General features: G+C 40.3%; 1 long non-coding RNA gene across 1 annotated transcript; it reads left to right on the top strand.

Moving 5' to 3' along the window:
• The first annotated feature begins 1,037 nt into the window (after window positions 1–1,037).
• On the top strand, window positions 1,038–11,460 carry LOC129047863 (uncharacterized). The gene is made up of 3 exons (XR_008509712.2): window positions 1,038–1,274; window positions 3,052–3,193; window positions 11,277–11,460. It is a non-coding gene; the product is annotated as an uncharacterized LOC129047863 (long non-coding RNA).
• Window positions 11,461–24,738: the final 13,278 nt, after the last annotated feature.

Genomic DNA, 24,738 nt, shown 5'->3' with positions numbered 1-24,738 from the left:
GAAGCATTAGAGTGTTTATTTTCTGAAAACAATCTGGAGAGCAATCACCTTGTCTTTTCAAAGAAGCCACACTGTGTCTGGTTTTTCCATTCCAAAAATAACATGGAAATTCTTAGAGACAGTCATGTGGCAAGGAACCAAGAGCTGGAATGCAAAGCTTTTGTGTTTCTTGTGGAAGGCCTCTTGAGTACTTAAGTAGTTACATTCCAGCTTCACAGGGAAGCTGAAGAGGGGCAAATGCAGTAAGGAGAATACTTGAGGCAGGCCTGGTATTTCTCTTCTATGAAATGCCAAGTTTGGTCATGTCCTGGAGAAGTTAGGGTGCCCTACAAGAGGTGTTGGTACCGCTGTAGTCTGTGATGCTACCTGAAGGGAGACCACGTCTTCCCAGAAATCTAATCACCAGCTGCCTACAACTTCCCCAAACACCCACCTGAACACTGTTTTACTCCTCACCACCCTCACTCTGCAGAATCACATGACAGCCCAACATTGTTACTTCACCTAGTGGCAAGTATGCAGATCAATTTTTTCCATTCCCTTTCCTACCGTAGTCTTTCTGTCAGAGATGTTTGAACCAGAGCAACTCCATCTCGAATACGAACTGGGTAAAATAAGGCTGAGACCTACTGGGCTGCATTTCCAGGTGGTTAGGCACTCTAAGTCACAGGATGAGACAGAAGGTCGGCACAAGATATAGGTCACAAAGGCCTTGCTGATAAAATAGCATGAGGTAAAGAAGCCAGACTAAACCCACCAAAACCAAGATGGTGATGAAAGTGACCTCTGGCCGTCCTCACTGCTCATTATACGCTAATTATAATGCATTAGCATGCTAAAAGACACTCCCACCAGTGCCATGACAGTTTACAAGTGCCATGGCAATGTCAGGAAGTTACCCTATATGGTCTAAAAGGGGGAGGAACCCTCAGTTCCAGGAATTGCCCACCCCTTTCCTGGAAATCTCATGAATAATCCACCCTTTGTTTAACATATAATCAGGAAATAACCATAAGTATCAACAGTGGAACAGCCCACGCTGCTGCTCTGCCTATGGAGCAGCCATTCTTTATTCCCTTACTTTCTTAACAAACTCGCTTTCACTTTACGGATTCAACTGTAATTCTTTCTTGTGTGAGATCCAAGAACCTTCTTGTAGGGTCTGGATTGGGACCCTTTTCTGGTAACATCTTCCTGGTGACCATGAAGGGACAATACTGAAGAGACCCCTGACCCTAAGGAAATAGACTGCAGCACCAATGGGCCAACTTTGGGTAAGTGTTGGGGTACATTTTACCCAGGTAAAGATGGGATTGGGTTAGAGGCCCAACTTAGAGGAGTTAGAGTCTCAGTTCTAAGACAGTGTGGGTTAAAGGACCCTCTTAATAAAAGGTAAGGATGCTTGACCGGACTTGGGTTTGAGACCCAACTTAGGAAGGTTAGAGTTCTTCCTAAGATTTAGGGGGTTAGAGGCCCCTGTCAGTAAAGTCCCACTTGGCTAAAAATGGATTTGGCATTACAGGATGTTAACCATTATTCTCTTTGGATTAATTTGCCTTGCACTCTTTGCTGATGGCTGTGCGTAACAGGATTAGACATGTACAGGATCATGAGACATAAGAGTCTTTTCCTCCCCAAAAGGGGAAACTTGAGAGCTGACGGAGCTGCTGGAAAAGATCCCTTCACAACTGACAAGTGGCCACCTAAACTTTTGATTCAGTGTCGCTGCAATGGGTCTTTCTCTGGCCTCCCTGACTTCTTCGCCTCCCCACCCTGCTACAGGCAATGCTTTTCTTCCTTTCTCTCCTTTCCCTTTCTTATCTTTTCTGTTATTCAGGGCGATCATCTTGCCCAGAAACATCATGTTGAAACTCTTGGTCAGAGGTTGGATGAAAGCTGACAGGGTCCATCCAGGAGCAAGTTTGAGCCTTGCCAGTTCCATTTTGGGTGCTGAGTGGAGTAGCGACTGTAGCAAACCTGGTGTACTTTGTGCTATAAATTTGTCTTTCTGTATCACTCTGTCATAAAGAGGAGTACCTTAGGATAGAACATGGGCTTAGGACCTCAGTAACAAACTTTGCTGCAGGACCCTGAAACGGAAAAAGCTGGATGAAGTTTCCTTCTCGTCTTGTTTCATGTCCTTGGGAGCTTGACCTTGTAACCACATGGTGGTATTTTCTCTTGGTCTCCATCATCCAGCGGACAAGAAACATGGAGTTCATGTCATAGTTAGCCCTAAAAATTATCTTGAGCAGTTAAAAGCCTTTGCAAGCTCTAGACTTCTTCTAGGAAGAGCAATGGAAACTGCCCAATGCTGTAGCTTAGTGACTAAGGCTTTGTCTTTTCACAATGACAGCCTGAGTCCAGGGTTCAATTCCTGGCTTAGGGGATGAGTTCTTTCTGGTTTGATATCTGTGTGACCTTTACAATTTGTTGATTCTCTTCCCGTCCACAAACTGTCTGGAATTTTCCTTTTCTGAGCACCTAGGAGGTTACCTTTGGTAAAGTTCAAAACCCAGAAATATTGGCCGTTTGGCTTGGATAAAGTCAGGTAATAAGAGATTTAAAAGAATTTTTTTTTAGAGTGCTATGGTTAAAAGTCAGCTTAATTAAAAGTGGATATTCAAGCTGTAACAGCCTGGATCTCCTTGGGAAAAACAGAGGAAGCTCCATAGACCTCATTTTGGGGGAAACCTCTGTTTTTCTCATGGAACCCTAGGAATGGAAAGCAGATAGATTCCTCTCAAAGTCTAAGGCTCTGTTCTATTTTGCATTGCATTATCTGATGGTTTTGACTTTTGGGGATTTCAGAAATTGCTTCATATTATGAGAGAACTTTGGTGTGTAATAACTAGGTAGGGAATATACTTTTGGGGATAGCTTATGTTTGCAAACAAATCAGTCCTATTATGATTTGTCTTTAGTAAAAATGGGAAAGTAGAGAGAGAAAAAAATTGTTTCAAGAACCTATTAGATTCTAGTCTCATCAGTTGTTTTTAAGTTTATTTCTGCAACTGAGACTAACTCTGCTTATTCCTGTGAACCAACCAGTGATCTCTGGCTGCTGCTCAGAAGAAACAAGAGGGAGGGATGAGTAATGTAAAACTCTGGATCAATATTCTAATTCTGAGCCTCTATTGGAATCAGCTAGCAACCACATATCAGCTTGGTTTCAACAGTTTCCCAGTTCATGGTAAGCCTTCTTATTTAGTTTACTTGGGATAATTTTGCTCCTTTTTCTTTATTGCTGTAGGATATATTGCCATTGAACTCTTTGCGTAGGAATGCAGGATATGCTTACTCAATCATGTCATCTACAACAACATGGATTCAGCTGGGGGCCATTATCCTAGGTGAATTAGTGCAGAAACAGAAAACCAAATACCACATATTCTCACTTATAAGTGGGAGCCAAACATGGGGTACTCACAGGCATAAAGATGACAATAATAGAAACTGGGGATTACTAGACAGGGAAGGGAGGAAGCGGGGCAAGGGATGAAAAACTAGCTATTGGGTACTATACTCAGTACCAGGGTGATAGGATCATTCATACCCTAAACCTCAGCTTAACACAATCTGGCCAGGTAACAAAACTGCACATGTACCCCTGAAACTAAAATTTAAAAAAAAAAGAAAAAATGCAAGCTGGGCACGGTGGCTTACGCCTGTAATCCCAGCACTTTGGGAGGCTAAGGCAGGAGGATCACCTGAGGTCAGGAGTTCAAGACCAGCCTGGCCAACATGGCAAAACCCCATTTCCACTAAAAATACAAAAATTATCTAGGCATAGTGGCGGGTGCCTGTAATTCCAGATACCCAGGAGGCTGAGGTGGGAGAATCACTTGAACCCAGGAGGCTTAGTTTGCAGTGAGCCAAGATTGCACCACTGCACTCCAGCCTGGGCAACAGAGCAAGACTCCATCTCAAAAAATAAAAATAAAAATAGAAAAAATGCTGGAAAAAAATTAGGTAAGAAGACAAGCTATAGACTGTGAGAAGATTTGCAAATCACGTATCTGACAGAGGACTAATATCCAGAATATATAAAGAACTTTCAAAAGTCAACAAGAAAATGTCAATCTAATTAGAAAAATGAGCAAAAGATATGAAGAGATATTTCACTGAAGAAGATATACAGATGGTCAATAAACACATGAAAAGATGTTCAACGTTATTAGCCACTGGAGAAATGAAAATGAAAATCACAATGCAATATTGCTACACAACTACAGAACAGCTAACATAAAAAACAGAGTCAACACCAAATGCTGATGAGGATGCAGTTAATTAGATCACACATACATTGCTGGTGGAAACGTAAAATGGTACAGCCACTCTGGAAAATAGTTTGGTAGTTTCTGGAAAAACTAAACACGCAACTACTGCACAACCCAGCAACTGCACTCTTGAGTACTTATTGCATTGAAACGAATACATATATTCACACAAAATCCTACACAGGAATGCTTGTAGCAGCATAATTTGTACCTCCAAACTGGAAACAATCCAGATTTCCTTCAGTGAATGAATGGTCAAACTGTGGTACGTCGATACCATGTGGTATACTACTCAGCAACAAAAAGAAAGGAATTATTGTTGATACACACAACTTCTCCAGGGAATTATGCTGAGTGGAAAAAAGCCAATCACAAAAGATTATATACTGTGTGATTCTATTCATGTAACATTCTTAAAATGACAAAATTATAGAAATGGGGAAAAGATGAGTAGTTGCCAGGGGATAAGAGTGGAGGGAGGATGTAGATACAGTTACAAAAAAGCAACAAGAGGCCAGGCGCAGTGGCTCAGGACTATAATCCCAGCACTTTGAGAGGCTAAGGTTGGTGGATCACTTGAGGTCAGGAGTTTGAGACCAGCCTGGGCAACAGAGTGAGCTCTGTCTCAAAACAAACAAACAAACAAAAAACCAACCCAAGAGGGACACTTGTGATGGAACTGTTTGGTATCTTGACTGTGATCGTGGTCACCTGAACCTACACATGTGACAACACTGCATACAATAAAACACACACACTCACACACATACACACACATACACACACACACACACACACACACATACACACACACACACAGATGAGTCCATGAAAAACTGGTAAAATCTAAGATGGATCAATTGTACCAATATCCATTTTCTGGTTGTGATATTGTTCTATAATTATGCAAGATGTTACCATTGGGCGAAACTGGGTGAAAGGCATGTGGAATCCCGTAATTGCATGTGAATCTCAATGAGCTCAAAACAGAAAGTTTTTTTAAAAGGCAAGCCTAATCACAGCCGATAAGCAGAGGATTCAGGTTAAGGAAACATCTGTGTTAACAAAAAGCAAAGAGTATGGATTTCTGAAGTCAGACTGGCCTCATTGGATGGAAGTAGCATGGGAAGAAGTGTCCAGAATGATCTTTGCCACCCAATCTGGAAGTCCCTAGGTTTAGCATGACATATTACTGACTTGAGATCAAGTCTACTAGGTAACTCTTTTTCCTACCCACAGGAAGGGGTGAATGAAGAAAATGCTCTGAAATGACAGGAGCTGCTGCCTCCCTCAAAGCCCAGGGTCTGAGGCTGCCCTCTCCTTCCCTGGGTGGGTAGTTCTGTTCTGTCTTATGTAGGTTTTGCAGCCTCCATCCCCTCATTCAGCTCCTCCAGTTCTGGGGACCTGCACAGCCCATTCACACACATTACCCTGCACTGGAAGGTGGGCCCATCTACAAGCTGGGCAGGCAGCCTCATATAGTTCTCTCTACCTCGCCATCTTCCACCCTAGAGGGATCTAGGTATTTACTACGTTCTGAGAAGGAAAAGGTGACCCATCCCTCAGCTAGGCAAGCACACATACACAAATGTTCTATCCAAGAATGTTCTATCAGTTATTTAATTCAACTCAGGCAATATAATCCAACCCATATGGGCTGCAAGGTGTGAGGCTTCTCTCTATAAGCCTTGAGAAGTGCCAGGCTCAAGGAATGGGATGCAGAGCAGTAGGAAGAAGGATGGACAAAACAACCACAATAGAAATCACTAGAAGGTTTTTGTAACAGGGGAGCCTGTGGGTTGAACAGCAAGTGTCAGAATTTCTTAGGAAATTAAATTCACATATCAAAAGTAACCTTTTAAAATCAACATATAATAATTGTACATATTTATGGGGTACATAGTGATGTTCTGATATATACAATGCATAGTGATCAGATTAGGCTAATTATCTTACCCTATGATTTCTTTGTATTGGGATTATTCAATCATTCAACATTCTCCTAGCTATTTGCAACTATACATTATTGTTTACTACAGTGGTATAGAATGCTTAAAAAGTACACTTTTTTATCAAGCAAATTCACCAGAGTTGTAACAGTTTACATACAGACATGCCTTTTTTTATTGCACTTTGGAGATAATGTGTTTTTTACAAATTGCAGGTTTGTGGCAAGCTGGATTGAGCAAGTCTGTTGGCGCCATTTTTTCAACAGCATGTAGTCACTTTGTGTCTTTGTGCCACATTTTGCTAATTCTTACAATCTGTCTCTTGTGATTTTTTGGGGGGCACCATGAACCACACCTATACAAGATGGCAAACTTAATCAATAAATGTTGTTTATTTTCTAACTGCTTTACCAACTTGCCATTTCCCATCCTTCTCCCCCTCACCAGGCCTCCTTATTACCTGAGACAAAACAACACTGAAATTAGGCCAATTAGCGGCTCTCACCTATAATCCCAGCACTTTGAGAGGCTGAGGTGGGGGAATCACTTGAGCCCAGGAGTTCAAGACCAGCCTGGGCGACATAGTGAGACCCCCATCTCTACAAAAAAAAAAAAAAATTTTTTTTTAATGGAGTCTCGCTCTGTCACCTAGGCTGGATTATAGTGGTGTGATCTTGGCTCACTGCAACCTCTGCTTCCGAGGTTCAGGCAATTCCCCTGCCTCAGTCTCCCAGTCTTCTGGGATTACAGGCACGTACCACCACATTCAGCTATTTTTTTTTAATTTTATTTTTAGTAGAGACGGGATATTACCATGTTGGCCAGGCTGGTCTTGAACTCCTGACCTCAAGTGATCTGCCCACCTCAGCCTCTCAAAGTGCTGGGGTTACAGGTGTGAGTCACGGCACCCAGCCAAAGTTTTTTTTTTAATTAGCCAGGCATGGTAGTGCACACCTGTAGTCCCAGCTTCACAGGAGGCTGGGGCAGGAGGATCACTTGAGCCCAGGAGTTCAAGGCTGCCGTGAGCTATGATAGCACCACTGCACTCCAGCCTGAGGCACAGAGCCAGAACCTGTATAAAAAATAAAATAAAATAAAAATAAAAATGAAAGAAAAGAAAAAGAAGAAGAGAAAAAGAAATTCATCCAAGTAATATCCTATAATGGCCTAAAAAGTGTTTGAGTGAAAGAGTCAGGAGAGTTGCATGTCTCTCACTCCAAATCAAAAGCTAAAAATGAAGCTTAGTGAGGAAGGTGTGATGAGCCAAAAGCTAGGCCTCTTGGCCAAACAGCTAAGTTGTAAATACAAAGGAAAAGTTCTGAAGGAAATTAAAAGTGCTGCTCCAGTGAACATATGAATGATAAGAAAACAAAATGGTCTTATTGTTGATAAAGAGAAATTTTGAGTGGTCTGGAGAGAAGATCAAACCAGCCACAATATTCCCTTAAACCAAAGCCTAATCCAGAGCAACCCCTAACTCTTCATAATTTTATGAAGCCTGAGAGAGGTAAGGAAATTGCGGAAGAAAAGTTTGAAGTTAGCAGAGTTTGGTTCCTGAGGTTTAAGGAAAGGAATTTTCTCCAGGACATAAAAGTGCAAGGTGAAGCAGCAAGTGCTGTAGAAGCTGCAGCAAAGCATCCAGAAGATCTAGCTAAGGTAATTGACGAAGGTGGCTACACTAAACTACAGAATTGTGTTATAGATGAAACAGTCTTCTCTTGGAAGAAGATGCCATTCATGCCTTTCATAGCTAGAGAGAAATCAATGCCTGCCTTCAAAACTTCCAAGGACTGGCTGACTCTCTTGTTAGGGGCTAATGCAGCTGGAGACAAGCCAATGTTCTTTTACTATTTCAAAAATCGTGGGGCTCTGAAGAATTATGTGAAATCTACTCTGCCTGTGCTGTATAAATAGAACAACAAAGCCTGGATGGCAGCACATCTGCTTACAGCATGGTTTACTAAATGTTTTCAGCCCACTGTTGAGACATACTGCTCAGAATAATAAAAAAGATTCTTTCAAAATATTTTTTACTGCTCATTACAATGCATCTGGTCACTCAGGAGCTCTGATGGAGATATACAAGGAGGTTCATATTGTTTTAACGACTATCAACACAACATCCATTCTGCACCCATGGATCAAAGAGTAATTTCAACTTTCAAGTCTTGTTATTTAAGAAAGACATTTTGTAAGAGTATAGCTGCCATAGACAGTGATTCGTCTGATGGATCCGGGCAAAGTAAATTGAAAACCTCTAGAAAGGATTCACCATTCTAGATGCCATTGAGGACATCTGTGGGAGGAGGTCAAAATAGCAACACGAACAAGAGTTTGGAAGAAGTTGATTCCAACCCTCATGGATGGCTTTGAAGGATTTAAGACTTCAAAAGAGGAAGTCACTGCAGACGTGGAGGAAACAGCAAGAGGACCAGAATTAAAAGCCTGAAAATGTGACTGAACTGCTAAAATCTCATGATAAAATTTGAACAGATGAGAAGTTGCTTCTTATGGATGAGGAAAAAAAGTGGTTTCTTGGAATGGAATCTAATTCTGGTGAAGACGGTGTGAACATTGTTGAAATAACAACACAGGATTTGAAATATGACATAAACTTAGTTGATAAAACAATGACAGAGTTTGAGAGGATTGACTCCAATTTTGAAAGAAGTTCTACTGTGGGTAAAGTGCTATCAAACAGCATTGCATGCCACAGAGAAATCCTTCATGAAAGGAAGAGTCAATTGATCTGGCAAACTTCATTGTTGTTTTATTTTTAAAAATTGCCACAGCCACCCCAACTTGTAGCAGCCACCACCCTGATCAGTCAGCAGCTATCAACACAAGGCAAGACCCTCCACCTGCAAAGATTACAACTCACTGAAGGCTCAGATGATCATTAGCATCTTAACAATAAAATATTTTTAAGATATGTACTTTTTTTTTTTTAGAGATGGGGTCTTGCTCTGTTGCCCAGGCTGGAAGGCAGTGGCATGACCATAGCTCACTGCAGCCTTGAACTCCTGGGCTTAAGCAATCCTCCTGTCTCAGCCTCCTGAGTAGCTAGGACTACAGGTGCGCACCACCACACCCAGCTAACTTTTTGTATCTTTTGTAGACAGGGCATCTCACTCTGTCATCCAGGCTGGAGTACAGAACCACAATCATAGCTCACAGCAGCCTCAAACTCCTGGGCTCAAGTGATTCTCCCACTTTGGCCTCCCACAGTATTAGGATTACAGGTGTAAGCAACCGGGCTCAGCCTGGTTTTTCAGACATAATGTTACTGCACACTTAATGGACTATGGTATAGTGTAAACATAATTTTCATGTGTGCTGGGAAACCAAAAAATTCATGTGACCGGCTTTAGTGTGATATTTGCTTTGTTATGGTGGTCTGGAACTGAACCCTCAATATCTTCAAGGGATGCCTGTGTATTGAAGCTTGCGCCTACAGATGAATTTTTTAATGTGCCAGAATTTTCATTTGCTCAAACTATAAGTGTTTTTTCTTCAAACTTGGTGATTTTGTGAAGTCACCACAATAAAAATGTCTACGTGATAGGCCCATGCAGAGAGCTGAGGAAAGTCATGTACAGACCCCTTTGTACAACCTGCTCCTGACCACCCAAAGCACAAAAGGTGGGTCCCATGTGAAAGTGCTGCTTTAAGGGGGCCAAGTGGAACCAACAATGCGATTCCCATGCCCCTTGTGAGGGGCAGGATGGGAGCCATCGCATTTGCTGGTAGCCAGTTATATGCTCTTTGATTCAACCCAGTATCTGTTGTAGAAGAGGCAATGGCCCCTTTAAGACCCTCATTTCAACCCTCAGAAGGCCCAAAGACAAGTTAATACCTGTTGATCAGTCTTCTCCAGCCAAGCTTTTTAAGATCAGGGTCCTTTCAAGAAGATGTTCCACTTTGCTTGTGCCTGGCCCCTAGAGAACCTTTTGCTTCAGATCCTCCCAGTAATGGGTGGTGTCTGGTCATTCTCCCCCCACCACTCAGAGCCCCATAGGCGATGTAGGATCAGGCCCTTCAAAATAGCAAGTGTGCAGGACAGAACAAAATGCCCAAGTCTGGCCTCACACTGAACTTTTCTTAATGACTACTGATCTACAAAACGCTGATTAAACAAAATTAGAAAACAAACAAAAAAAATGGTTTCTGTTCTGAATTTTGCATGAAAACGTTTTTGTTCATGTTAATGAAGGTGGCAGAAGAAACAATTGCTATGGTTTTCCACTCCCGTAAACATATCTGCTCTAGTTCCAAATCTTATCACTTCTACTGCTGGGAAGATAACAAAGCAATTTAGGGCCTACTAGAGAAAGTAGACTTGACCTTGGCACAAACCTCTTTGTCAAGAGACAGAGAGGCTGAGCCTTCTCTGAGCAGTGTCTTTGAATATCTTAGTTGACAGTATGATCAAAGCATTGCAAGACTGCCAGTTCCAAGACAACTATGCGGTTCAGGGGGTTTGCCTCACAGACTATGCAGGAGCCTGGGCCAATACAACGTGCAAGAAAGTGAACTAGCTCACAAAAGCTGAATTTAAGGCTTGCAAGACCCAGGGACAGGATCTAGGTAAGGAGTAGGCACAGCGTTTCATAGACAAGTCCCTGAGGCAAAGTGAGGTACTTCTTGTCAAAGGTATTGCTGTGGAAAATAATAGCCAGGGAGTATTGCACTGTTTGCAATCCGTTTGATGACCTAAAACATTGTCTTTGAGCAATGTCTGGTTGTCTGGGAGCTATGTACCCTGACTGCACTCTCCTGGCCATTCCTGGAGATTCCTTAATTACCTTTACATCTTGGTTACTCCTTTGAGAGACACACTCAGAACGAACCTCTTGAAACCACCTATTGTTTTTATTGCAGGAGTGATTTTGAAGGTATTGTCCCTTTTATATCACACAAGGGCCTCCTGGGAGTGATAAGAACAGAAGTTCCTGGAAAGTTTCTGTTTCTCCTGATAGCTGGGATTTTTTTATTCTAATGATTGTGTGGCTCTTGTTATTGATGCCATTGTCTACTTTGGTTTCAGCTGCTGAGAAGTTCAGAGTCAAACCTGAATCTCACCTCTGCAAAGAGCACAGGACTCCATGGCAAACGTTGTATATACGCAAGTCATCCCTGGCACCACCTTCATTTACTGCACCAGGCTTTCTTCATTGTGATGATGTTCTCTCTCTTTTCTAAAAAAAAAAAAAAAAAAAAAAAAAAATCCTGTTTTACTGTGCACATTTCTGCAAGCCACAAAAATACTCCTTGGGGGATAGATAACATATAAACAAGTGAACCAACAAATCAGACAGGTAATTGGCAGAAATAACTTGGTTTAAAATACTTTTACTCCCTTTTTGGAGTTGGGGGAGGAGTAATCTGGCCTTGTCTGTCTTTAAATGGCTGTGTTTGCAAACTAACATCTGCTATGTTGAGTGAAGAACATGTTTATAAATGACCGTTGGTATTTTTAACTTCCGATGGAGGCGACTATTGGCCTTCGTCCAAGTGATGTTCCACGAAGAGCTTCTACTGAGTTCTATAAGAGCACTCTGGGAGTGTTTCCCAAGACAAAGCTGACTTCTAGGTAGCTATGGGGAGCGCCCACAAACCTGGGCTGCGGTGAAAATCAGCAGGACGGACTGGAAGAGCCAGAGGTCTGTGTGGGAAGTGTCAGCCCCTTCCTCCTGCCATCTTCCCTTGGTCGGGGTACATGCTCCACTTTCTCCTGTGGGACTTAGTTTTCTCATCAGAAAAATGGGAAGAGCTGCTTACTAGTTAGGTCTGGTTAGGAAGAGAGAAAGACAGGACAAGTATGGAACTTTCCCTGGGGGAGCAACCCAAGCCTAGCTGACTCACATGGAAGGGTAGCTCTCCCTACTTCTCAATCTTCCCTCCCTCCCTCCCTCTCCCTTCCTTCCTTCCTCCCTCCCTTCCTTTTTTCTTTCTTTCTTTCTCTCTCTCTCTTTCTTTCTTTCTCTCTCTCTCTTTATTTTTCTTTCTTTCTTTCTTCTTTTGAGATGGAGTCCCACACTGTTGCCCAGCCTGGAGTGCAGTGGCATCATCTCAGCTCACTGTAACCTCCGCCTCCCAAGTGATTCTCCTGCCTCAACCTCCCAAGTAGCTGGTACTGCAGGCGCATGCCACCACACTCAGTTAATTTTTTTATTTTTAGTAGAGACAGGATTTCACCATGTTGGCCAGGCTGGTCTCGATCTCCTGACCTCAGGTGGTCCACCCGCCTCACCTCCCAAAGTGCTGGGATTACAGGTGTGAGCCACTGGGCCTGGCCCTACTTTTCAATCTTGTCTGTGACTGGCTCTATGAGGCCATCAGCTCCTGTCCCTGAAACACAGGGACTTTGGGGGAAAAAGGTGGAGACAGGAGAGTAAACCAGACACCCTGTTTAGGAAAATGATGGCTATGTGGGAGGATAGTGTGAGGATTACCATATTTTTTAGACATCAAGCAATGTCTGTTCCCTTCACTTACAGTCTCAGTTTTTTCTGTTATTTCTCTCTCCTTCATATCATTTCTAAAAACTAGACTTATCTTTTTAAAAATGTTTTGTTATTGTGGTAAAATATATGTAGTATGAAATTTACCATTTTTAAGTATACAGTTCAGTGGCATTAAGTACATTCCCACTGTGTGCTACCATCACTAACATCCACCTCCAGAACTTTTTTCATCTTGCAAAACTGACACTGTTCCCATTGAACAATAACTCCCAGTTCCCCACTCTTCCCCTACCCTCTAGCAACCACCATTCTAGTTTCTATCTCTATGAATTTGACTACTTTTAGTAAGTATCTCGTGTAAGTGGAATCATACAGTATTTGTCCTTTTGGGACTAGCTTATTTCACTTAGCATAATGTTTTCAAGGTTCATCTATGTTGTAGCATATAGCAGAATTTCCTTCATTTTTAGGGCAGAATACTATTTCATTGTATATATATATACCACACTTTGTTTATCCATTCATCTGTGGATGAACATCTGGGTTGTTTTCATCTTTTGGCTATTGTGAATAATGCTGCTATGAACTCGGTGGGTGTACAACTATCTGTTTGAATTCCTGTCTTCAATTATTTGGGATAGATACCTAGAAATGAAATGACCATGAATTTTTTTTTTTTTTTTTTTTTTTGAGATGGAGTCTCACTCTGTCACCCAGGCTGGAGTGCAATGGCACGATCTCAGCTCACTGCAATCTCCACCTCCCGGGTTCAAGCAATTCTCCTGCCTCAGCCTCCCAAGTAGCTGAGATTACAGGCACGTGCCACCACACCTGGCTAATTTTTTATATTTTTGGTAGAGATGGGTTTTCACAATGTTGGCCAGGCTGGTCTCGAACTCCTGACCTCAAGTGATCCCAACCTCAGCCTCCCAAAGTGCTGGGATTACAGGCATGAGCCACCATGCCTGGCCCCATGGACATTTTTAAAAGTGTTTTTATGAACACTTTTATGAACTGAACATTTTTTACAGCCACTAGAGTAGAGAGGACAGTATAAGAAGTCTCATGTACCCATAACCCAGCTTCAACCATTACCAACTGATGGCCAAACTTATTGCCTCCATACTCTACTCCCTCCACCACTGGAGCTCTTTAAAGCAAACTGAAAACATCGTATCATTTCACTCATAAATATTTTAGAGTCTACCTCTAGCAGAAATGATTTAGATGCTTCTTAAAGAATAACATATATTATGAGTGCCTAATTATTAAACACCAATATGTGTAAATACTCATTGAAAAATCAATCATCATTCTTTGAAACTATGTTTAAAGTGGCAGCCTTTTGTTTTTTGTGTTGTTGTTGTTGTCGAGACAGAGTTTCACTCTTGCTGCCCAGACTGGAGTGCAATGGCGCGATCTCGGCTCACCGCAACCTCTGCCTCCCAGGTTCCAGTGATTCTCCCTCCTCAACCTCCTGAGTAGCTGGGATTACAGGCATATGCCACCATGCCCGGCTAATTTGGTATTTTTTAGGAGAGACGGGGTTTCTCCATGTTGGTCAGACTGGTATCAAACTCCCAACCTCAGGTGATCCGACTGCCTCAGCCTCCCAAAGTGCTGGGATTACAGGCGTGAGCCATGGTGCCTGGCCTGGCAGCCTTTTAAATAAATGTTTTGTTATGAAAATTTTCAGACATGCCACAGACTAGAGAGAATTGAACAATGAACCTCAATGTGCCATCACCCAGCTTCAAATTCTATCCATAGCAAAATGATATTCTCTTTAAAAATGTAAGTGCTAGGTTATTCAAATGATACTATGACACTTTATTCCTCTGTAAGAGAGGACAGGGACTGGAATGGAAGTGACAACAGGGAGAACCTTTTAATTCTGGAAAGGTGTATTACTCATCACTAAAAGCACAGATTTTTAAATGACTGAATCCATAAATATCAGTCTGAGTTCTCAGCCACAAATGTGAGTCGTGATTTGTCTGAGCTCACCTGTCTTTCCTGTCTGGCCTAAGTCTGGGTGACTTTCAGCTTTCCCAAGCTAGGTAGTTATTTACAGAAAGAACAAGTTGACATTAAACTAAAGAGAATGACTCAGAAGTTATCTCTACTTTTGTCATAAGCACAAAAAATGTACAGTCACGAATTGATGTTGTACAGATAGATGTCCAACTTTTTATTTAATGAGGAATTTGTATAATTAATTTTACAGACAGAGGCATTTCCCAGTTACTTTGTCAATGATTTCATCCCTTGGCTTTTGTTGCGTAGCAAATCACTCCCAAAATTAAGTGGCTTAAAAAAACAATCATCACGATGAAAGAGTTTTCCCTGTTAGATATCAAAACCTATTTATATGTCATTGATTTTAAGCCATTTTATTATCTTTGAAATGAGGCTGCCTCTAGCAATCTATGACATTGTACAATTTGCTGTTCACCAGCAGTCGTCATGACATTTGTTGCTGCCTGTACAAAACTGAACTTCATCATGGCTGTTCACATTATCATAACTTCAATTGAGTCGTGTGCGTTATTATATGTGTGCGTTGAGTTAAGCAATCTTCAAAAAGATTATACTACAATTCATCATGGAAATGAGAAGTTATTGTGTATCCAGAAAGGTGCTGAAACAGATCAATTGGGTAGAAAGTTGATATTTGTGAAACAGATGTTCATTGTTGGAGAAATGACTTTGACTAAATATATACTTCCGTTGCAGACTTGTGCTTTATGAGACTCAAGAAAGAATTAGATGACATTGCGTTACATTTTAACTGAGATGTATACAGAAGAATTGCCCAACACATACTAAGAAACTTCTCAAGATGGGTGTCAGAAGCTTGACAAAAAATTCTGTAATCAATAGTTCAGCACTGAGAAATGCTACATCACAAATGCTCCTGATGGCTGCAAGTAGCAGAAAACCTAAAATAACATGGGCTCAACAAGCTATAAGTTCATTTTTCAGTGACATAAAAGAATTCCAGAGGTAGCCTGTACAGGACTGGCAGATAGTGTCACAAAGTTATTGGGGACCTAGGTTCATTTTATGTTGCTGCTCTGCTATCCTCTACACACGACTCCACCTCGTGGTGGAACGTAGCTGCTTCAGATCCAGACATCATGTCCACATTCCAGCTAGCTGATTGATGAAGTAATGAAGAGAGAAAAAGTGGTAGATACCAGCTGACTTTTTAGAGAACTTCCCAGAAGTTGTCATACAATATGTACTCTAATTCATTGATGAGAACTCCTAGTTACAAGGATTGCTAATAAACGTCTTCTTTATTCAGGTAGCCATGTGTATTAGTCTGTTCTCATGCTGCTAATAAGGACTTACCTGAGACTGGATAATTTATAAAGAAACAAGGTTTAATGAACTCACAGTTCCACATGGCTAGGGAGGCCTTACAATCAAGGCTGAAGGCGAATGAGGCACAAAGTCACATCTTTTTTTTTTTTTTATACTTTAAGTTCTAGGGTACATGTGCATAACATGCAGGTTTGTTACATATGTATACGTGGGCCATGTTGGTGTGCTGCACCCATTAACTCGTCATTTACATTAGGTATTTCTCCTAATGCTATCCCTCCCCCCTCCCCCCACCCCACAACAGGCCCCAGTGTGTGATGTTCCCCTTCCTGTGTCCATGTATTCTCGTTGTTCAATTCCCACCTATAAGTGAGAACATGCGGCATTTGGTTTTCTGTCCTTGCGATAGTTTGCTGAGAATGATGGTTTCCAGCTTCATCCACATCCCTACAAAGGACATGAACTCATCATTTTTTATGGCTGCATAGTATTCCGTGGTGTATATGTGCCACATTTTCTTAATCCAGTCTATCGTTGATGGGCATTTGGGTTGGTTCCAAGTCTTTGCTATTGTGAATAGTGCTGCAATAAACATACGTGTGCATACGCCTTTATAGCAGCATGATTTATAATCCTTTGGGTATATACCCAGTAATGGGATGGCTGGGTCAAATGGTATTTCTAGTTTTAGAGCCTTGAGGAATCACCACACTGTCTTCCACAATGGTTGAACTAGTTTACACTCCCACCAATGGTGTAAAAGTGTTCCTATTTCTCCACATCCTCTCCAGCACCTGTTGTTTCCCGACTTTTTAATGATTGCCATTCTAACTGGTGTGAGATGGTATCTCATTGTGGTTTTGATTTGCATTTCTCTGATGGCCAATGATGATGAGCATTTTTTCATGTGTCTTTTGGCTGCATAAATGTCTTCTTTTGAGAAGCATCTGTTCATATCCTTTGCCCACTTTTTGATGGGGTTGTTTGATTTTTTCTTGTAAATTTGTTTGAGTTCTTTGTAGGTTCTGGATATTAGCCCTTTGTCAGACGGGTAGATCGCAAAAATTTTCTCCCATTTTGTAGGTTGCCTGTTCACTCTGATGGTAGTTTCTTTTGAGGTGCAGAAGCTCTTCAGTTTAATTAGATCCCATTTGTCAATTTTGGCTTTTGTTGCCATTGCTTTTTGTGTTTTAGACATGAAGTCCTTGCCCATGCCTATGTCCTAAATGGTATTGCCTAGGTTTTCTCCTAGGGTTTTTATGGTTTTAGGTCTAACATTTAAGTCTTTAATCCATCTTGAATTAATTTTTGCATAAGGTGTAAGGAAGGGATCCATTTTCAGCTTTCTACCTATGGCTAGCCAGTTTTCCCAGCACCATTTATTAAATAGGGAATCCTTTCCCCATTGCTTGTTTTTGTCAGGTTTGTCAAAGATCAGATGGTTGTAGATGTGTGGTATTATTTCTGAGGGCTCTGTTCTGTTCCATTGGTCTATATCTCTGTTTTGGTACCAGTACCATGCTGTTTTGGTTACTGTAGCCTTGTAGTATAGTTTGAAGTCAGGTAGCGTGATGCCTCCAGCTTTGTTCTTTTGGCTTAGGATTGTCTTGGCAATGCAGGCTCTTTTTTGGTTCCATATGAACTTTAAAGTGGTTTTTTCCAATTCTGTGAAGAAAGTCATTTGTAGCTTGATAGGGATGGCATTGAATGTATAAATTACCTTAGGCAGTATGGCCATTTTCACGATATTGATTCTTCCTATCCATGAGCATGGAATGTTCTTCCATTTGTTTGTGTCCTCTTTTATTTCATTGAGCAGTGGTTTGTAGTTCTCCTTGAAGAGTTCCTCCACATGCCTTGTAAGATGGATTCCTAGGTATTTTATTCTCTTTGAAGCAATTGTGAATGGGAGTTCATTCACGTTTTGGCTCTCTGTTTGTCTGTTATTGGTCTATAGGAATGCTTGTGATTTTTGCACATTGATTTTGTATCCTGAGACTTTGCTGAAGTTGTTTATCAGCTTAAGGAGACTTTGGGCTGAGACAATGGGGTTTTCTAAACATAGAATCATGTCATCTGCAAACAGGGACAATTTGACTTCCTCTTTTCCTATTTGAATACCCTTTATTTCTTTCTCTTGCCTGACTGCCCTGGCCAGAACTTCCAACACTATGTTGAACAGGACTGGTGAGAGAAGGTACCCCTGTCTTGTGCCAGTTTTCAAAGGGAATGCTTCCAGTTTTTGTCCATTCAGTATGATATTGGCTGTGAGTTTGTCATAAATAGCTCTTATTATTTTGAGATATGTCCCATCAATACCTAATTTATTGAGAATTTTTAGCATGAAGGGCTGTTGAATTTTGTCGAAGGCTTTTTCTGCATCTATTGAGATAATCATGTGGTTTTTGTCTTTGGTTCTGTTTATATGATGGATTACATTTATTGATTTGTGTATGTTGAACTAGCCTTGCATCTCAGGGATGAAGCCCACTTGATCATGGTGGATAAGCTTTTTGATGGCAAAGTCACAACTTACATGGCGGCAGGCCAGAGAGCATGTGTAGGGGAACTCCCCTTTATAAAACCATCAGATCTCCTGAGACTTTTTTACTTAAAAGAGAACAGCATGGGAAAGACATGCCCCCATGATTCAATTACCTTCCAACGGGTCCCTCCATGACAAGTGGGAATTATTACAATTCAAGGTGAGATTTGGGTAGGGACACAGAGCCAAACCATATCACCATGCATCTAACTAAAAATCAGAAGTTCCATTATTGAGGAAGAACAGAAGAATGGGTTTGGAAAACCAGCAGTCTCAACCACATTAAAGTTTTCAGGTTTATTGGTACAAAACTATTGCACTCTTTTTGTTTTTAAAATCTCAATTGTATCAGTAATTATTTTCACTACTTTGGTCCTAATATTTTATATTTGTGTCCTTTCTGTCTTTTCTTGGTCAGTCAGGCTAGCACGTTGTCTGTCTCATATTTTGTGTCAAAGTAACACCTTTAGGATTGTTAATCTTCTCTACTAATTCTTATTTTCTAGTTTTTGCATTTTTCCTTTATTATTTCATTTTATTTGCTTACTTTAGGTTATTCTATTGTTCTTTTTCTAGGTTCTTGAATTGAATACATAATTCATTTATTTTCAAACTTGTTTTTCAAAAATAACAAGGAATTAGACTATCATGGTACTATGAAATAATGAAAAAATACATATTTGGTCTCTGTCCCCTGGTTCCTGGCACATAGCTCCTAATCCCGTGGAATTTCCCAGGTGATAGGCATATCTTTTGTTCTAGCGAAGTGACTCTTGGTGAGCTCTTGGATGGTGGCTGGTCACCAGAAAGACCAAGCCATAATTAGAAGAGTGGAACTTTCAGCTTCAACCCCCATCTTCCAGAAAGGGAAGAGGGGATGGAGACTGAGTTAATAATCATGCCTACCTGATGAAACCTCCACAAAAATCCCTGAACGGAATTCAGAGAGCTTCTAGGTTTTGGAACATGTGGAGGTGCCTGGAGGATGGAGCAGCCAGAGAAGGTATGGAAGCTCCACGCCCCTTCTCATCTGCCTTGCCCTATGCATCTTCAGAAGACACCTGGCTGGTCATCTGCATTCTTTGTGATATCCTTTATATAAATGGGTAAACATAAGTACAATGTTTCCCTCGGTTCTGTGAGCTGCTCTTGCAAACTAATTAAACACAAAGACAAGGTCATGGTCGCCCCCAGTTTATAGCTGGTTGGTCAAAAGTCTGGGTCAACAGCCTGGCCAACATGGTGAAATGCCGTCTCTACTAAAAATACAAAAATTAGCTGGGCATGATGGCGAGTGCCTGTAATCCCAGCTACTCAGGAGGCTGAGGCGGGAGAATCACTTGAACCTGGGAGGCAGAGGTTGCAGTGAGTCGAGATCGCGCTACTGCACTCCAGCCTGGGCGCTGAGATTGCACCATTGCACTCCAGCCTGGGCGACTGAATAAAACTCTGTCTCAAAAAAAAACAAAAACAGTCAGCTTTTATATTTAATTAAATGATACCTTTCACTGTGCAATCTCAAGAGGAAGATTTTCTAAATTAGACATTGTCTTTACCTTAAGAAGAAAATTGTCTAGTTCAGTGTCTTTTTGTAGCAAGATTGACCAAAACAGGTGGTGAGTGTGTAATTTTTAACTGTCATGAAATACTGTAATGCGCACCTTTGCTAATAAGGAAATGGTCTCCCTTTGGATTATGGGAAGTTTCTTGTCTGTGATAATGGGGTGTCTGTGTACATATATGTATATTTCCTTTTTTAATACAGGATAATAATATGGGGTCTTGTCCTTCACCTTTTAAGTTCAGGGAACAGTTTGTCCTGACCACACATATGTTATCAGTGTAATGCTTTATGAAGCTTTAGAAATGAGCTCATGACTCATTAAAAAATAATAAACATGATGCCGTTTTAATATTTTCAAATAAATAATCTGAGGATGTGTTTCATACTTTAGCATCAACGCTAAGTTGTGCCTTGTAGAACTGCATTGTCTATACATGCAAAAGACTATTAAGTTAGAATGAACTAGATTCCTTAATTACAATGAAATTCTATCTTGCAAATGCTATAGAATAACTTGCATTTTAAAGTGTATTTGCACATTTTACATATGCTATGTGGTTGCCTTTGGGTTTTCTGTACAGATTGTTTTTGTTATTAAATGGAAAAGGCCTGAATTATGCTCTTATGTGAAGTAAATTGATATAACCTATAAACAAACAAACAACAAAAAAAAAAAGTCTGGGTCAAATATGACCTGGGATTTGTAACTGGCATCTGAAGTGGGAACAGTGTTGTGAGACTGAGCCTTTAATCTGTGAGATCTGATGCTAGCTCCAGGTAAGTAGTGTCAGAATTGAATTAAATTATAAGACACTCATTGTCTGCTGGAGAACTGGTTGTTGGTGGGGGAAATCCCCACACATTTTGTTGATTAGAGGTGAAGTATTTTGTATTGAATGTATTGGGAGTTAGAGTAGGAAAAACAGTTTGTTTTTTCCTATCTCAAACAACTATACATACTGTTTTAGAGGCAATAAGTTTATATATACTACCTTCCTAGTCACTTAGTTCTAAATATTATGTAATTCCCAGTGATTTCCTCCTAACCCCAAAAGATACTCAAGAGATCATTTTTAAACCTCCTAATACATGGGTGATTTTAAAATGTCTTTCTACTTTAATTTCATCATGATTAGTAAAATGTCATCTGAGCTGAAATATCAGTGCTTGGAAGTGTGTTGAGATTTCCTCTGAAAATAGTGAGTGGGCAATCTTTTGTAAATATCCCATGTTATTGCAAAAGAATGTCTAAATCAAGTTTGCTTGCTAATTTGATTGTTAAATCTTTTAAATCATTATCTTTTTAAAAATGTATATATTTCTATTAGAATTATGCTAAAATCTTTAACATATTTGTGGATTTGTACATGTCTTCTTGTAATTCTGTCAGTTTCATATTTTGTAGTTGTTAGGTACAGTGGTCCCTCTTTACCCCTGTTAATGCTTTTGTTTATTAAATTTTTCTGCTTTAAGAAGCTTTCTTTTGTTTAGTATTTGCTTGCTATATCTTTTGCCATTCATCTGTTTTCAACTTTCCTGTGTGTCTTTGTTTTAGATGTCTCTGTTGTAAGTATAGGTTTTGTTTTGTTGTTGTTGTTGTTGTTGTTTTCTTAAAACAGGGTCTCATTCTGTCACCCAGGCTGGAATGCAGTGGTGTGATCTCAGCTCACTGCAAACCCTGACTCCCTGGCTCAAGTGATCCTCCCACCTCAGCCTCCCGAGTAGCTGGGACTACAGGCATGCAACACCATACCTGGCTAATTGTTTTGTTTTTGTAAAGATGGTATTTCACTGTTGTCTAAGCTGGTCTTGAACCCCTGGGCTCAAGCAATCCACCTGCCTTGGACTCCCAAATGGTGGGATTACAGGTCTGAGCCACTGCACCTGGCTGGCATAAGCATAGTTATACCTCAAAGACCCAGTCTGATTATGTCTGTCTTTAATAAACAAATGTAGTATATATTTAACTTTGTTGTATCTACTGATTCATTTTGACCTTTTCCTACCATATATTGTCTATTTTATCTCAAAATATTTTTATTTTTTTCTCTTTTCTAGACTGATGGATTGATAACGTTTTCTGCATTTTCCCTTCCTTTCTCCCTAGGGTGATTTGTATTCTATACTTGCATGGCTTGTGCTTTTAGTATTACCCTAAGGCCAGCCTTTTTTTTTTTTGTAAATGTTGAAAGCTATTCAGTATCTTGATGCTACTGCAAGACTTGAAAAAGGCCTATGATTTATACACAGAAATCCTTTTGCCCACTTCCATTCTTTCATGTTACTGTTGACCTGAATTTTAGTTTATCTTTTCCGCTAACAAAACATAGTTATATCTTGGGGTTTATAACACATATGGATTGAACATATATGTCAATAATAGCACAGGGTGGGGTATGAACCTATCATGGAACAATGTTGCTATATTTTAGCAGAATTAGTGTTAATCTGGAGTAGATTATTAGAAGTTAAATATCATATTATAATCCTTAGAGCAACTGCTTTAAAATTAAAAACCTAGAGCAGAACTGAAGGAGATAGAGACACAAAAAACCCTTCAAAAAAATCAAAGAATCCAGGAGCTGGTTTTTTGAAAAAGTTAACAAAACAGACCGCTAGCTAGACTAATAAAGAAGAAACGATCGAAGAATCAAATAGGGCACAAAAAAACGATAAAGGGGATGCCACCACTGACCCCACAGAAATACAAACTACCATCAGAGAATACCGTAAACACCTCTACACAAATAAACTAGAAAATCTAGAAGAAATTGATAAATTCCTGGACACACACCTCCTCCAAAGACTAAACCAGCAAGAAGTCGAATCCCTGAATAGACCAATAACAAGTTCTGAAATTGAGGCAGTAATTAATAGCCTACCAACCAACAAAAGCCCAGGACCAGACAGATTCACAACTGAAATCTACCAGAGGTACAAAGAGGAGCTGGTACCATTCCTTCTGAAACTATTCCAAACAACTGAAAAGGAGGGACTCCTCTCTAACTAATTTTATGAGGCCAGCATCATTCTGATACCAAAACCTGGCAGAGACACAACAAAAAAGAAAATTTCAGGCCAATATCCCTGATGAACATCGATGTGAAAATCCTCAATGAAATACTAGCAAACCAAATCCAGCAGCACATCAAAAAGCTTATCCACCATGTTCAAGTTTGCTTTATCCCTGGGATGCAAGGCTGGTTCAACATATGCAAATCAATAAACATAATCCATCACATAAACAGAACCAAAGACAAAAACCACATGATTATCTCAATAGATGCAGAAAAGACCTTCAATAAAATTCAAAATTCCTTCATGTTAAAAATTATCAATAAACTAGATATTGATGGAACATATCTCAAAATAATATGAACTATTTATGACAAACCCACAGCCAATATCATACTGAATGGGCAAAAACTGGAAGCATTCCCTTTGAAAACTGATACAAGACAAGTATGCCCTCTCTCACCACTCCTATTCAACATAGTATTGGAAGTTCTGGTCAGGACAATCAGGCAAAAGGAAGAAATAAAGCATATTCAAATAGGAAGAGAGGAAGTCAAACTGTCTCTCTTTGCAGACGACATGATTCTATATGTAGAAAACCCCATCACCTCAGCCCCAAAATTCCTTAAGATGATAAGCAACTTCAGCAAAGTCTCAGGATACAAAATCAATGTGCAAAATTCACAAGCATTCCTATACTCCAACAACAGACAAGCAGAGAGCCAAATCATGAATGAACTCCCATTCACAATTGCTTCAAAGAGAATAAAATACCTAGGAATATAGCTAACAAGGGATGTGGAGGACCTCTTCAAGGAGAACTACAAACCACTGCTCAAGGAAATAAGGGAGGACACAAACCAATAGAAAAACATTCCATCTTCATGGATAGGAGGAATCAATATTGTGAAAATGGCTATACTGCCCAAAGTAATTTATAGATTCAATGCTATTCCCATCAAACTATCACTGATATTCTTCACAGAATTAGCAAAAACTACTTTAAATTTCACATGGAACCAAAAAAAGAGCCCATACAGCCAAGACAATACTTGGCAAAAAGAACGAAGCTGGAGCCACCACACTACCTGACTTCAAACTATACTACAAGCTTACAGTAACCAAAATAGCATGGTACTGGTATCAAAACAGACATATAGACAAATGGAACAGAACGGAGACCTCAGAAATAACACCACATGTCTATAACCATCTGATCTTTGACAAACCTGATGAAAACAAGCAACGGGGAAAGAATTCCCTACTTAATAAATGATGCTGGGAAAACTGACTAGCCGTATGCAGAACACTGAAACTTGTACCCCTTCCTTACACCTTATACAAAAATTAACTCAAGATGGATTAAAGACTTAAATGTAAAACCCAAAACCATAAAAACCCTAGAAGAAAACCTAGGCAACACCAATTAGGACATAGGCATGGGCAAAGATTTCATGAAGAAAATGCCAAAAGCAATTGCAACAAAAGCCAAAATTGAGAAACGGGATCTAATTAAACTAAACAGCTTCTGCATAGCAAAAGAAACTATCATCAGAGTGAACAGGCACCCTACAGAATGGGAGAAAAA

The sequence above is a fragment of the Pongo abelii genome, chromosome 13, assembly GCF_028885655.2.
Source record: "Pongo abelii isolate AG06213 chromosome 13, NHGRI_mPonAbe1-v2.0_pri, whole genome shotgun sequence".
NCBI classification, from domain to species: Eukaryota; Metazoa; Chordata; class Mammalia; order Primates; family Hominidae; genus Pongo; species Pongo abelii.
The sequence above is the reverse complement of the archived record's forward strand: the minus strand, read 5'-3'. Positions and strand labels throughout refer to the sequence as shown.